Below are 15,086 nucleotides of genomic sequence, written 5' to 3' on the forward strand. Positions count from 1 at the left end.
CACCCTTTTTGCTCCATTCACTGCACCCTTTTTGCTCCATTCACTGCACCCTTTTTGCTCCATTCACTACACCCTTTTTGCTCCATTCACTACACCCTTTTTGCTCCATTCACTGCACCCTTTTTGCTCCATTCACTGCACCCTTTTTGCTCCATTCACTACACCCTTTTTGCTCCATTCACTACACCCTTTTTGCTCCATTCACTGCACCCTTTTTGCTCCATTCACTACACCCTTTTTGCTCCATTCACTACACCCTTTTTGCTCCATTCACTACACCCTTTTTGCTCCATTCACTACACCCTTTTTGCTCCATTCATTACACCCTTTTTGCTCCATTCATTACACCTTTTTGCTCCATTCACTGCACCCTTTCCACTCAACTACCCACAAACAAGCAACATCAAGCATGACTGAAACCCAACGTTCATTACCTCACCTCACCCTCACACACTTAGCGCTGCTGCAAGCCTCCCACCCACATCTCACAGCTTGCATACACTGTCAGCTATTCAACTGTGGCAGGCATATCACCTAAACACATTGCATCACATCAACTGACTCCATTCCCTCACTCTTGAAGGACAAGCTGGTCCATAATTGGAGATAGCGACACCTAACTGGTAGTGGACAGGCAGCCTTATGCCCTCGCCCCCATTGAGGAGACGGTGCTGGTGGCCAGACTAAGGCAGTGGCCAGCAGTAGTGTGAGAGAATAACAGTATGTTGCTACCTAATCCAACCTCTCACATGCCACCCTCCCCTCAGCCCAGAATCTCTATTGAGTTACAAGCTGCAGATGAAGTAAGTGCACATCTCTTGTTTCCTTCCCACCCGCCTCTTCCGTCACCTGAGTCTTACCCTTGTAACTTAATCCTTTCAGATAGCCAAGAACTGAGAACTGTTCAAGAACTGGTGCAGGTGACTGAAATGCAAGAGGAGCAAGAAGCTGATGAAGAAGAAACACTATTCCTCAATCTCATGCCCTCAGCCTCCGGTGTAGACACTGGCACTGTATGTACATTAGAGGGCAGCATAGAGGCAGACCTGTGTGCAGTGAGTCCCCAGGCATGAGTGGCCTGTAGCCAGGGTGGGGGGAAAGAATAATGCAGATGTCAGCCCTCAAGGGTGGGGGGGCGAAGTGGGTGTTCGGCATAGCAAGGGTTAATGTGGGACTGGGGAAACAGTACCTCCAACAGTATGATGTAGAGAGTCACATGGCAGTGGACTGAGTACAGTAGAGTCTAGCAGATTGTACCTAGTTAGGGCTATACCTATAGTTATGTGTGACCAATAAACATTTAATGTTCAACCATACAAGCCTCCAGGTCTCTTAGTGAGATATTGAAATAATGCTTATAAGAGAAGTCACATAGAGGCTCTGTTGCAGGGGATACAGATGAAGACTTTGATGGGGTGGTGTACAGGAGAATGCTGATGGGCACATATAAGGAAATAGTTGGTACCTTGGCAGGCCTGTTGGAAAGCCTGCTGTCACTGTCAAGGGGCATGAAGCAATTCAGCCCTAACTCGGCACAGTGAGAACACATGGTTCCATAACAGCACCTGTAGCGCTGAAACCATGGGTGTTACAGGCGCTGAAATTCATGACCTAACTATTTAAATACAGTCAGCAGGCAGTCCCCACATACAGACTTGCTCTGTGCCTCAAGAGTTTATTCAAATAAAAGTGTGATAACATCGGAATAAAATGAAGGGTGGGCGTGGGGAGGAGTGAGTGACTCTTCAGGACAGGTGGGTGATTTACATTGTGAGGACATAGTTCCATGTATTTGAGCCTATGTCACAGGGACACTATCTTGAGCAATCTGTCACCTGGGTTATGGGCCATGTGTGTTGTTTCTTTATGAGACATCCTTACTGCCAAATATTCCTGGGTTCTAAATAGAAAACAGAATTTGGACGCTGATGGATTTGTATCATGGCAGGTTCATCATAAAGACAGATGTCAGTGTTTACTTGTTTGGTGTAACTGCAGTTAAAGATATTGCACAGGGTGGCACAGTTAGACACTCAACAGAATCTTCCAGTCCTGCAGCGGGAACCTTGGTGAGCGGGCGAAATTAATTTAGCGGGAGGTCAAAAAATCAGTTTCCCGGAGGCAGGATGAACTTTTGCAATTAAATTCTCGGAACTTTAAAATGGGGGGTCGAGCTTCCTGATGAACAATGTCTGGAAGACCTTTTGCATGAATTTGCATGTCATGCATGCTCATTAAAAGGCCAGCTCACCAGAGTTAAGTGCCCTCTCCAAATTAACTTTTGCGCTAGCGGGAAATTCTTGCGTTTGGATTCACGAATGAGCTGGCGAGGTAGACTCCTTCCTGGGCTTTTGAAGTGAGTAGCCGCTGCTTTGTCCATCCTGGGGACTGCTCGTAGGTGTCAGTGTCTCAACTGAGATCGGGTGCCGGCAGTCCGAGCTGAGCCGAGGCTGGGCAAGGGAAGCAGCAGCAGCGGGAAGGGTGGGAGGGCGTCCGGGAAGGAAGCCAGATGATCCGGGATTCTTTAGGAGGGTGTCTGGGGAAGGAAGCCAGACTGTCTGGGGTGTGTTAGGAGGCTTAGCATTGTCATACATGCCATGGTCATGTTGTAGGACGGTGGATGGGGTTTCTGGGGCTGTGAGCGTCGTAGAGAGATGGGCGGGGTCGGTGGTGCTGAGAGTTTAGTCTTAAGGGTTTAAATGAGGGTGTTGGGAGACAGAGGGTACAGTGACAGTCAGAGCTAGGGTGGAAGTGCTAGGGCCATGGGTGGGTAGTGCATGGTCTCACTGTGGGGGGGCTGTGAAAAGTCCGCGTACAGCTGACCCCGAACAGGAGGGGTCAAGGTCAGGGGGGGTATGGGCACGTCAATGGTTATGGGCTCAGAAGGGAGAGGAGGAAGGTCCATATGTATATATAACAATAGGGTCCAGGTAACTGGGGGAGGTTGAGGGATACAGGGGGGAGAGGCATGACAAGGCAATGATTGTGTAGGATGATGGGGGGGACCTTGGTGGGTCACAGGGGGAGGGTAGAGGGTGCTCACACGCACCATGCTGAAGCTGTCAAGGTTGTTGTGCGGTTCTCAAGCATCCAATATGGGAGGAATCTCTTTTCGGACGGGAGGAATTAATGCTTCATTTTTTGGGCCGATGAAAGAGGCGCCTTATTAACTATTCGTCCAGCCCATCCTCCTCCTGAGGCTGTGGCACCCCATTAACCAGCATTGCTCCATGACTGACAGATCATATCACAGCAAAAACCCAAGATCTGGAGCAGCAGCACATTGTGTGCTTATTGGCATCTGCTGCTGTCAGAGGCAGGGAAGGAGGGAGTGGGGGGGAGAGAGGGAAAGAGGGAGGGGGGAGAGAGGGAAGGAGGGAGAGGGGAGAGAGGGAGGGGGGAGTAATGGAAAGAGGGAGGGGGGAGAGAGGGAAAGAGGGAGGGGGGAGAGAGGGAAAGAGGGAGGGGGGAGAGAGGGAAAGAGGGAGGGGGGAGAGAGGGAAGGAGGGAGGGGGGAGAGAGGGAAGGAGGGAGGGGGAGAGAGGGAAGGAGGGAGGGGGGAGAGAGGGAAGGAGGGAGGGGGGAGAGAGGGAAGGAGGGAGGGGGGGAGAGAGGGAAGGAGGGAGGGGGGAGAGAGGGAAAGAGGGAGGGGGGAGAGAGGGAAAGAGGGAGGGGGGGGAGAGAGGGAAGAAGGTGGGGAGAGAGGGAAGAAGGGAGGGGGGAGAGAGGGAAAGAGGGAGGGGGGAGAGAGGGAAGGAGGGAGGGGGGGAGAGAGGGAAAGAGGGAGGAGGGGAGAGAGGGAGGGGGAGAGAGGGAAAGAGGGAGGGGGGGAGAGAGGGAAGGAGGGAGTGGGGGAGAGAGGGAAGAAGGGAGGGGGGAGAGAGGGCAAGAGGGAGGGGGGGAGAGAGGGAAAGAGGGAGGGGGGAGAGAGGGAAGGAGGGAGGGGGAGAGAGGGAAAGAGGGAGGGGAGGAGAGAGGGAAAGAGGGAGGGGGAGAGAGGGAAAGAGGGAGGGGGGAGAGAGGGAAGGAGGGAGGGGGGGAGAGAGGGAAAGAGGGATGGGGGGAGAGAGGGAAAGAGGGAGGTGGATGCCCCTATGGGGCACGGAGCAGCAGAATTGGAGGCAATCCTATGCCAGTGGCATTAAAGATCACTGCGGCCTGAAACTACTTTGACAGTGGTTCATTCCAGGGCTCCACTGGGGACCAGTGCAGCATTTCCCAGTCCCTGCTGAGCCCTGTAAGATCTCTTGATGCTTCACATCAATGGCTTCTCAATCCTCCTCATGGTCAGGCACACAGGCCTGTTCTACTCACTCTTACCTCATGGGATAATACATCCATCATGTAATGAAGTCTGGTGCCCTTTGGTTGCAATTCCTTTATGTGAGGTCTTAATGAGGAGATGGACAGGACAACCCATTCTCCACGTGAGGTCTCGCAGAGTTCAGTCAGCTGCACACACGCCTCCTTAACCCTATACTCAATCCCGCTTGCACTACGGACAGAAGCAGTTCAGCTGCTGTGGGGGAATCTCACACAAGGGCTGGAGCCACAAGACACACACTGGAGAACCGTAGACAGGGATACTGCTCTGTGCTCTATTCCTGCTGCCTGCGCTCTAAGGAGGTGTGTGACTGGATGGTGAATTTTGCAATAATACCGATGCCTGGGCTGCCACGCTAATAATGATTCAAATGCATAGTCCAAAATAAAATCAAAACCCTGCAGTTGCTGGAAATGTGAAACAAAGAGAGAAAGTGCTGGAAACATTCAGTAGGTCAGTCAAAGAACACTGGCAAGTTTATTAACGATTAAGTGTTACATTTGGGTCCAGCACTCAGGTTGTAAAGGATGAGTTCTACAGACTATACTCACATTAAAGTTGGGCGGGTTGAACCCTCCAGATGACCCCTTCCATCTCCCCACCTCACAGTGCAATGGTCTTGCTTTAAACGTGGCTAAAACGACATTACAGCCCCTCATTCCTGACCTGAACTCACGGTTTTACATCAGGGATCATCATTTCACCATGCCAAACGTTCCACAGCACAATCTCAGGACACAACAGAAACTACTGAGTCCATTTACTGGTACAGAAAATAATATCCATATCGGTGATTAAGCCCCAGCTGGAGTATTGTGACCTACTCTGGGCCCAGTCTTCAGGAAAGATGTGTAGGCCTTAGGCAAGGTTCAAAGGACATTTTTCGAGAATGGTGCTGGGGTTGTAAGGCTTCAGTTATGTGGAGAGACCGGAGGAGCTGGGGTTATTCTCCTTAGAGCACAGAAGGTTATTTGATGCAGGTGTTTAAAATCATGAAGGGTTTTGATAAAGTAAATAAGATGAAATTGTTTCCAGCGGCAAAAGGATTGGTAAAGCCTGAGGACACAGAGTTAAGACAATTAGCAAAAGCACCGGGGGTGACATGAGAGGAAAGAAACTTTATGCAGTGAGTTGTTCTGACCTGGAATGCACTGCTTGAAAGGGTGATGGAAGCAGATGCAATAATAATTTTCAAAAGAGAATCGTAGGGTTAAAATTCACAAGGCTGTCGGCCAAAGGGCAGGGGAGGATCATTCTAACAAATAGCCGAATGGCCCCCTCCTGTGCTGTACGCTTCTATGTTCTATTCAGGGCCAACCTGCCTGTTGCCTCCCTACTTGCAGCCTTCATCTGCATGTTAGCTCAATATTATACCTGAACAAGGACAGCCAGGAATGATTGGACATGCAAACCCCATCATTCTCCCAACATTGAGGGAAGCCTCTGGTTTTCTATTGTTAGGATCATTGTGGAGGGCCTCACTCTTACAACCCTCACGCTGCATCTACAGTGTTCCTTGCTACTCATGTAGTCTGTTCAACTCCCCTTGAGGACTCTTTACATCCACCTCACATCTCACATCAGGGCAACAGCAGGAGATGCAATGGCCTCACTGCCCACACTGCGCAGACATCATCCTCAGAGCTCCGAACACGGTGAGCTGCAAGTAATGGGTTGCATGATGGGGCCCAGGCCTCACACTCACAAATGATGGTCAGTACATAAGCATTCTCATGTCGGAATATTCAGTAATCACAATGTGAGAGAAGTAACTCTATAAGAGGACATTGTCACACTCTGATAGGGGACCAAGTAGTGTTCGCAAACATTGAATCATTAGCAGCAAGATGAGAATGCAGGAAACTTCCAAACAGCACAAGTGAACATATATTTTCAAGTGCCAAAAGTATATACAATGGTTGTACACCCGTGCTACCTATGTGCCCTTCAAAAATTCTTTATCTTTCCTCCCGTAGGGCCTAGGTGCAGCCCTGACATTCGCAGCTGAGGTGGAGGCAGCCTGCTGGATGCTCTGCCCTGTTAACTGTCCTCTGGGGACCTGAGACCAGGAGGGTCCTGGCCTGCTAAGGGTCTCTTGCTCATGTGCAGGTGCACCCTCCTCAGTCTGACCTGCTGGAGGCCATAGGGTCACTGGCAGAGAGGAGGCAGGGTACAGTTAGAGTGTCCTGGGATGAAGCCCCTGGGTTGCCTTGCTGGCACTCATCCTTCTTGTTAGTGTGCAATGGCACCTCCCAGGCTCCTTGAGGAGATGGGGCACCTGGAGGGAGGCCGAGGTGTCTCAACCCCTTTTGCCTAGCCACTGTTGCACGGCACCCATGGCTAGGGCGACGGAGTGCAGGTCTGAGCACGTATCCAGCAGCTCCTGTGTGTTCTGCTGGACCTGTGTTTCCAAAGTGGCCGCCACCATTTCTATGAAGGCAGCAAGTGTTTGTATACCTGAGTCATGACATCGGACAGAATGTGGATGAACTCATCCAGCCTTCAGTCCAGTCTGCACACGGCCTCTGGCATCTCTGCCTGATGTTCCCCTGCCTGTCTCTGCATCTCCAACATGTCTCTTATGGCTGAGGCCAGAGGCTCGTCATCTGCATGGGGCTGAGCAGGGGCCTGGTCTCCACAGTCTTCCGAGTGTCAAAGACCTCGGCTGTCACTGCCTCCATCAGCTGTGGACACATGTCGGTGAGGTGCTTGTTGTATGTTGGTTAGTCTTGCTTTGGAATGATTACTGAGACATTGCTATGTTCAAACAACTGGTTTATTTTGTACAACTGAACCATGTACAGCTATCCATGGTGAGTTGTTACACTGCTGAAGCCATGAACATTCTCCCCCTCCTCTCCTAGTCGTGTGTTCCCTAACATCATCATTATGGGAGGTGCTGTTTACACAATCCCGCACATTAACCCTTACAAACCCTAAAACTACTTCTCCCCCCAAGTCTTCACCCATATGTTTTACATTCATATTTACAAACTACCCCATCTCCCCCCAATCTGTGACATCACAGATTGAATCTGTCAGGAGGTTTCAGAACTCTTTCTGATGGTGTTCCTGTCAGACTTGGAAAATCAGTAGTCTCTCTATGAACTCCTTTTCCCTTGTCTTGGATGGTCTTCATTGAGAGTTGTGGTATCTGATTCTTTATTAATTTCTGACTCAATGCCTGGTTCTTCCAAATGTATGACTGATTGTCGTCTTTGATGAACAGAAATAAGATTTCTCCAGTTTCCACATGTAGTACCTTCTGAAGTGTGGACTATATAAGATCTCTGTTGATTGTTATCTCTCTGAACTATTACTCCTTCTTTCCCTTGGTCTGACTTCTGCTCTGGACTTGACCCATTTCTTCCTCTCTTTACTGTTATGCTTTTCTCCATCACATTTCCTCTCTTTTTATTTGCTTTTACAGGCTTACCCCTCTCTTTGCGTTTTACATGTTCCCTAACTTGCTCCTTGAGTTTGTCCTCTTTCCTTTGTTTGGATTTTTCTGTCCTTCCTTCCATCTGGAGCACTGACTACTTGAAGTCTCTCATTCTTGAACTCTCAGATATTCCTGGTCTTCTAGCCCTGGAAGTAATCCTTTGTGTAGAATGGGAAGCTGTCAGGAATCCACCTGATCAATGTCTCGGTTTCCCTCAAAACCCAGGAGAGCTAGTTTATCAATAGGTTCCCTTTCTTCGCACAAGGCAAAGGTGGACATTGTGTGGCTTGGTTCCGTGTCTAGCTTTTCGCTTCTTTGACTGCCAGAATCCTCGATGATCACCTTTGGTGGATGGATAGGTGCAGATGTGCTTTCTAGAAGGCCAACGCTGTTCAATGAATGTGGTATTTGAACAGAGTATTCCATCACCAGATTTTCATCTTCCTCTTTGGGAGTAGTATTACAGATTGATGAGTGATCACTTTCATTCTCGTGGTCTTTTTCACTGTGCATTTGCTATGAGTGAGTGGTCTTCCCCCATCCTGGGTGTCCTCCTGCAAAACGTCTGGATTGTGAATCACTGTGAAAAGCATCAAAAAGTCAGTGCTACAGTCGCAATCCTCATCTTCATTCCAGCCGAATATTTTCAGGGATTCATTCCTGAAGTCACCCCTGGATTCTTGCTGATTGGACTCTTTGATTTTCCTGGTAAGATTGAGGCCTATACTAGCTCTTCTACTTAAAGGAGGGAATTCCTGATTTATGTAGAACATACAATGTTTCCAATATCTGCTTTCCCTGGTACAGGAGCGTTGCCTGTGACTTTCCCTTAACTTATAGTTTGATCCCTCCTGGACCCTTTAGCTGGGTTTCTGTTGGCTGCAGGCGATGCGTTGGTAACCACGGTTCATTGTCTGATAAAACCGTTATACTTGCTCCAGTATCTAGTTTAGAGTTGGTGATATGTCCGTTGACGTATATACCTGCATTCCGGAATTGCATGACTGGGGTTATTGGCCTCACCCAGGAAATATTTTTGTTCTTCTTCTGGTGGAAGTTCTTCAGCTTCATTAATAGCCTCATGTGTGAAAAGACTTTTTCTTGAAACCTGTGACGTTAGAGGTTTTTGCTTCAGCACATCTTCCCAAAATGGCCAATTCTTCTGCAGAGAAAAGCATTCTGCAATGTTTGCAGGGCACTGTTCGTGCCTGTGGGTCTTTTTGGCTCCACAGCACTGGCAGGGTTTTATGGCATTTTATACATTCCCTCCAAATTGTACCTTCTTTTCTGATGCTTCTTTTACATTCCTGGGCTTAAGGAACTGTATGGTCACTGGAGGTCTCCTGAGCCAAGGTTTTTCTTCACCTCTCAGTATTGCCCTAATCCTGTTTATGGACCTCTGTTTGCCTCCCCAGCTGTATTGCATTTTCTAAGGTGAGGTCTTCCTTAGATTGCAATGAGCCTGATAGGGATTCATCACTAACACTGACTACAATGTGGTCTCATATTAATTTTGTTTTTAGATCTCAATACTCGCATCCCTCAACCAGCCTGTAAAGGTCACTAATAAAAACATCTACTGGTTCAGCTGATTTCTGGACCCCTTTGTTGAATTTGCCACTTTCCAGAATCTTATTGCTCCTCAGTTTGAAATAGTTATCGCCGGCTTTTAAGATTTCTTCAAATTTAACAGAGATCTCACTGGTGCCCTGTCTTGCAATAGCATCATCTGCTACTGGTCCTATGGAGTAAAGTAATGTGTTGACATGCCCTGCTTCAGACTTACTGTCCAGCCCTGAAGCAATTCGAAACCTCAAGAACCCTTTTCTCCAAAGTGCCCAGTTTTGAGTTTGATTTGGTCCTTCCATGTGTCCAAACCTTTCAGGTAGCATAAATTTAGGATCCATGGCTTTTCTAAGCTTTTAGGTGGTTTACTTGAAGTTTTAAAATTCCCTTCTGGTGTTTGGAGCTTTCCTGTGCTGTACAGACTCTGAGACCCACTGTGGTCACTGTCTCTCCTAGGGGGATCTCTCAGCGGTACTTGGTGTTTATTTCTTGAACGCTGCAAAGCTGTTAAAAACTGCTTTGCTTTAAGTATTTCAATAATATCTTCACTCCCTTACCCTGGAACATCAAGTATTTGCAGCCGTGTTTTCTCCTTTTGTGCTGCCTTTGGTTGCCAGGTATAATGTTGCTGACTTTGGACCCGGACTAAAGGGTTTTCCATAACTCGTCCTTGCCAGGGACCTGGTTTTCCCAGTGCTGCCTACCCAATGCATCCTTAAAGTTGATTTTTACCCTTTTTAAGTGTTGCTCAACAGTTTGATGACCTTTTGCTTGGCCCTCCGAGCCGAAGCCTACGATTGATGGATCAGAATTTTCTTCACTGACCACCATGTGCTGAATGACTTTGAAAATTGATTTTCTGATTTTTCCTGCCTCTGTTTTGTCTATGGAGCAGCTTTGGAGTTCTTCACCTGTACCTTACAGAGTTCTGCAGGTTTGGCACCACTTTTACAGTTCTGACATTTAACCTTCTTTAAAGTTGAATTTTCAGCGTTTTGGGGCCCATCACCGCTGCTACCATGTTGCATGTTGGTTAGTCTAGCTTCAGAAGGATTATTGAGAAGTTGGTTTGTTCAAACAACAACTGGTTTATTTTATATAATTGAACTTTGTACAGCTATCCATGACTAGGTGTTACACTGCTGAAGACATGAACACTCTTTCCCTCCTCTCCTAGACTTGTGTCCCACTCTTCCCCGGCTAGTTGCATGGCCTCCTCCTCAAAAGTGGTGGGGACTCTAATATCTGGCATGCCCCTGCTGGTCTTGTAGTATAAGGGTCTGGCACATAAAGGGTTAATGTGGGACTGAGTACAATGCTGCCCACCTAGTGATGTATGAAAACAGATGACCTGCACCTAGAGGGTCAGTGTAGTGTTGAACAGAGCCGTGTGTAGAAGCAAGCATGGAGACAGCTCCTAGCTTAGACCTCTACTGTACCTATGTGTTTAGTTTTTAGCAGTTAACTAATACTTAATGTTGAACTACCTCAGACTATGACTACGTTAATAAGACTTACTGAACTACATCCAACACCTTACTTCAGGCCTGGGCCCACTCCCCCCCTGTTGTGCATGTTCTTGTCCTGCAGACAGACAGAAGGATTGAGTGTCAATGCAATGGGTGTAAGAGTAGTTTAGGAACATGCATTGCCTATGGCAGCTCTTGAGCCCTCTCCAGCTAGCAATTAACGAGCACAATGTCCTGCAACCGATACAAGATTGAGAGCATGAAGTGGCTGACACACATTCAGAGCACATGTCCCATCTACTGAAGAGTGCTGCAGCCCAAACTCCTGTCTGACATCCCTCTGCACTTGCACACTTACCCTGCCTGGTGCCTTTATGAGTGTCAGTTTGCAGTGAGTGGATTGTGCCACTTACCTTGGCAGAGCGCAGCAGATCATTCATCCTATTTTTGGCACTGCTGGCTGGTCCTTTCGTGGGCCCCATGGGCGCTAACCTCCATTGCAACCTCCGCCCAGACTGCCTTGGTCAGATGGGGGGACCTCTTGCTGCCATTTCTGGGAGAGAGGACCGCCTGCCTTTCCTGAATGACCCGCAGGGGAATCTGCAGGGAAGCATTGCTGAACTGCAGAGCCACACATTGTCTTCTCTACAACATTCTGATAGATTCCTCTCTGGCCACGGGGGAGGTGCCAGAGGACTGCAGAACAGCTAATGTGGTTCTGCTATTTAAGAAGGGTTGTAGAGATAAGCCAGGGAACTACAGGCCAGTGAGTCTCACCTCAGTGGTAGGGAAACTACTGGAGAAAATTCTGAAGGAGAGAATCTATCTCCACTTAGAGAGGCAAGGTTTGATCAGGGATAGTCAGCATGGTTTTGTCAGAGGGAGGTCATGCCTAACAAATTTGATTGAATTTTTTGAGGAGGTGACCAGGTGTGTAGATGAGGGTAGTTCAGTTGATGTAGTTTATATGGATTTCAGCAAAGCCTTTGACAAGGTCCCACATGGGAGACTTATAAAGAAGGCAAATGCACATGGGATAGAGGGTAATTTGATAAGGTGGATTCAAAATTGGCTTAGTTGTAGGAGGCAGAGGGTGATGACAGAAGGATGCTTTAGTGACTAGGAGCCAGTGTCCAGTGGCGTACCACAGGGATCTGTGCTCAGTCCCCTATTATTCGTCATTTATATAAATGACATAGATAACTATGTGGGGGGTAGGATTAGTAAGTTTGGGGATGACACAAAGATTGGCCGGGTGGTTAACAGTGAGGTTGAGTGTCTGGGACTACAGGAAGATATAGACGGGATGGTCAAATGGGCAGATAAGTGGCAGATGAAATTTAACCCTGAAAAGTGTGAGGTAATACACTTTGGAAGGAGGAATTTGACAAGGAAGTATTCAATGAATGGCATGACACTAGGAAGTTCTGAGGAACAAAGGGACCTTGGCGTGTGTGTCCATAGATCTCTGAAGGCAGAGGGGCATGTTAGTGGGGTGATGAAAAAGGTATATGGACACTTGCCTTTATCAATCGAGGCATAGATTACAAAAGTAGGGACGTCATGTTGGAGTTGTATAGAACCTTGGTGAGGCCACAGCTGGAGCACTGTGTGCAGTTCTGGTCGCCACATTATAGGAAGGATGTGATTGCACTGGAGGGGGTGCAGAGGAGATTCACCAGGATGTTGCCTGGGATGAAACATTTAAGTTATGAAGAGAGGTTGGATAGACTTGGGTTGTTTTCATTGGAGCAGAGAAGACTGAGGGGCGATCTGATCGAGGTGTACAAGATTATGAGGGGCATGGACAGGGTGGATAGGGAGCAGCTGTTCCCCTTAGTTGAAGGGTCAGTCACAAGGGGACATAAGTTCAAGGTGAGGGGCAGGAGGTTTAGAGGGAATGTGAGGAAAAACTTTTTTACCCAGACGGTGGTGACGGTCTGGAATGCGCTGCCTGGGAGGCTGGTGGAGGCGGGTTGCCTCACATCCTTTAAAAAATACCGGGATGAGCACTTGGCATGTCATAACATTCAAGGCTATGGGCCAAGTGCTGGTAAATGGGATTAGGTAGGTAGGTCAGGAGTTTCTCACGTGTCGGTGCAGACTCGATGGGCCGAAGGGCCTCTTCTGCACTGTGTGTTTCTGTGATTCTGTGATTCTGAGATCATTCATCCTCTTGCAGCACTGGGTGCCTGTCCTCTCCTGAAGGGCGTTGGCGCTGACCACCACTGCCACCGCCTCCCAGGCCGGATTGGTGATGTTGCTGCCCATCCTGCGGCCAGAACGGGTGTAGAGGACATCACGGGCGAGCCTCCACTGTGTCCAAAAGGCACTCGAGGGACACGTTATTGAACCTGGGGGCTGCAGTCTTTTTGTCTTTCGGGGCCATGTCTTCCATGCAGCAGAGCCCGTGGGCTGGAAGCTCTGAGAGGTGTGAGTGCGGCTGGATTTTAAATATGTTGCCCAGCGTGATGAAGCGGCGAGGTGATGGTGTGGCGGGCGAATGAGAAACCGTCCGCCATGGAACCAGCATTTCCCGGGAATGTATAATTAATGCGGCGGGTTTGGGGTGTATCGCCATCGAAAAGCCACCATCACAGCCAGTGGGTAAAATGTGGTTTTACCCGCCCGCTACCGCACTTCGTGCAAATCTGGGACTTTTCTATCCAGTGAATCAAATACACACAGTGAGAAGAGCTGCTGATCATTCTGTACCAACAAACACTGAAATAACAACTGCATGTAAATACCTCGACAAGAATATGTTCCCAGTGAAATCAGACCTTGGAGGCTGATCTTTGCCTTCAGTCTCTCCACAAGTTCTCCCTCTGCCAAGACATCTCCACTACAAGATCAGTCAGGCTTTGTGTTAAAAGGACTTTATTTATAACTTGCTGCTGAGCTACAGTGTGAAAAGTTATTTGCACAAGATGCCTATACAACTTAACAAGTGTTTGGGAGGCCGAGTGAAAAAGAGATACTATTTCAAACCTGTTTTATATCATTTATGCATCACGTAAATAGTGTTGAATTTTCAAATGCTGCTCACGTTGACAGAATGAAAACAGGGTTGTTGTTTAATGATATTCCATTGGTCATATGGGGGAGAATTATCCCCCCGTTGGGGGGATTGTGTGGGTGCAGGTGGGGGTGGGGGTGGACCCAGGCCCGATCGGCCCCCCCGGTCGGGTCCGCGCCGCCATTTTGCCTGGGTGGGCCAATTAAGGCCGGCCCAGTGTGACGTGCGCCTGGAAGTGCTGAGCGCTCCCTGTGCGGGCGGGGTGGAGGGACGGGGGGTGCGTTCCCTGAGTCCGGGGCCTGCGCTCTTCCGAGGGCTTGTGGGCACAGAGCTGCCTCAGGGAGATTAGTTTAAAGTTTTAAAAATTTAAATAAAGAGAAGAAAAAATTTTAATGCATGTCCCCTCGTATGAAAGGTGAGAGTGTCACATGAGCTGGGACATGTCTATAAAAATTTTTATTCAATTTATAAACACTTCATGAAACCTCATCCCGCCCGTGGATGAGGGTCCGTGATAAATGCGAAGGCCGCTTGGGCTCTTCGCCTGCCCCCCCGACAACCTTAAGGTTGGACGGGCAGCTCAGTTTATTAGTTTAATTAGTTTTTAAATGGCCTTAATAGGCCTTTGACAGTTTGGCGGGCGCGCAGCCCACTTGGCTGTGCACCCACACGTCTGAGAATCCAAATGCCGCGCGGTGACGGTTTTACACGTCATTTTACGCCTCAGCGATCAGGCCCCGCCCCCGGCCGCCGCCGAGCCGAAGGTTTTGGCCATGGTGCTGTTTATTGTGTAATACAAGGAAAATGGCCTGGCGTAAGCATCATGTAATCAGAGAGTGATACACACGGTCAGAGGCCATTCAGCCCATCATGCCAGTGCCGACACTTCGAAAGAGCTCTCCCATTACTCACTCTCCCCTCTTCTTTGTCCCCAGAGTGCAATCATTTTTTTTTCCCCTTCAAGAATTTATCCAAACCCTTTTTGAAAGTTCCTATTGAATCTGCTTCCACCGCCCTTTCAGGCAGCGCACTCCAGATCACAACCCACGGTGTAAAATTCCTTTCTCCTCATCTTGCCTACGGTTCTTTTGTTGATTATCTCAAGTTTGTATGTCCTTGGGTTACCAATCCTCGTGCAACTGGAAAGGATTGCTCCTTATTCTCCCTATCAAAACTCTTCAAGATTTTGAACACCTCTATTAAATCTCTCCTTAACTTTCTCTGCTCTGAGGAGAAATAATCCAGCTTCTCTAGTCTATCCATGCG

At 48.5% G+C, this 15,086-nt stretch overlaps 1 long non-coding RNA gene across 1 annotated transcript in view; it reads left to right on the top strand.

The window, feature by feature from the left end:
- The first annotated feature begins 379 nt into the window (after positions 1–379).
- The window catches only part of LOC144688375 (uncharacterized), a 39,161-nt gene continuing 24,454 nt past the window's right edge, over positions 380–15,086 (top strand). Inside the window, exon 1 of the long non-coding RNA XR_013578402.1 lies at positions 380–1,013. This is a non-coding gene — a long non-coding RNA (uncharacterized LOC144688375). The remainder of the gene's footprint in view (positions 1,014–15,086) is intronic.

Source organism: Cetorhinus maximus, chromosome 13 (assembly GCF_964194155.1).
Source record: "Cetorhinus maximus chromosome 13, sCetMax3.hap1.1, whole genome shotgun sequence".
NCBI lineage: Eukaryota > Metazoa > Chordata > Chondrichthyes > Lamniformes > Cetorhinidae > Cetorhinus > Cetorhinus maximus.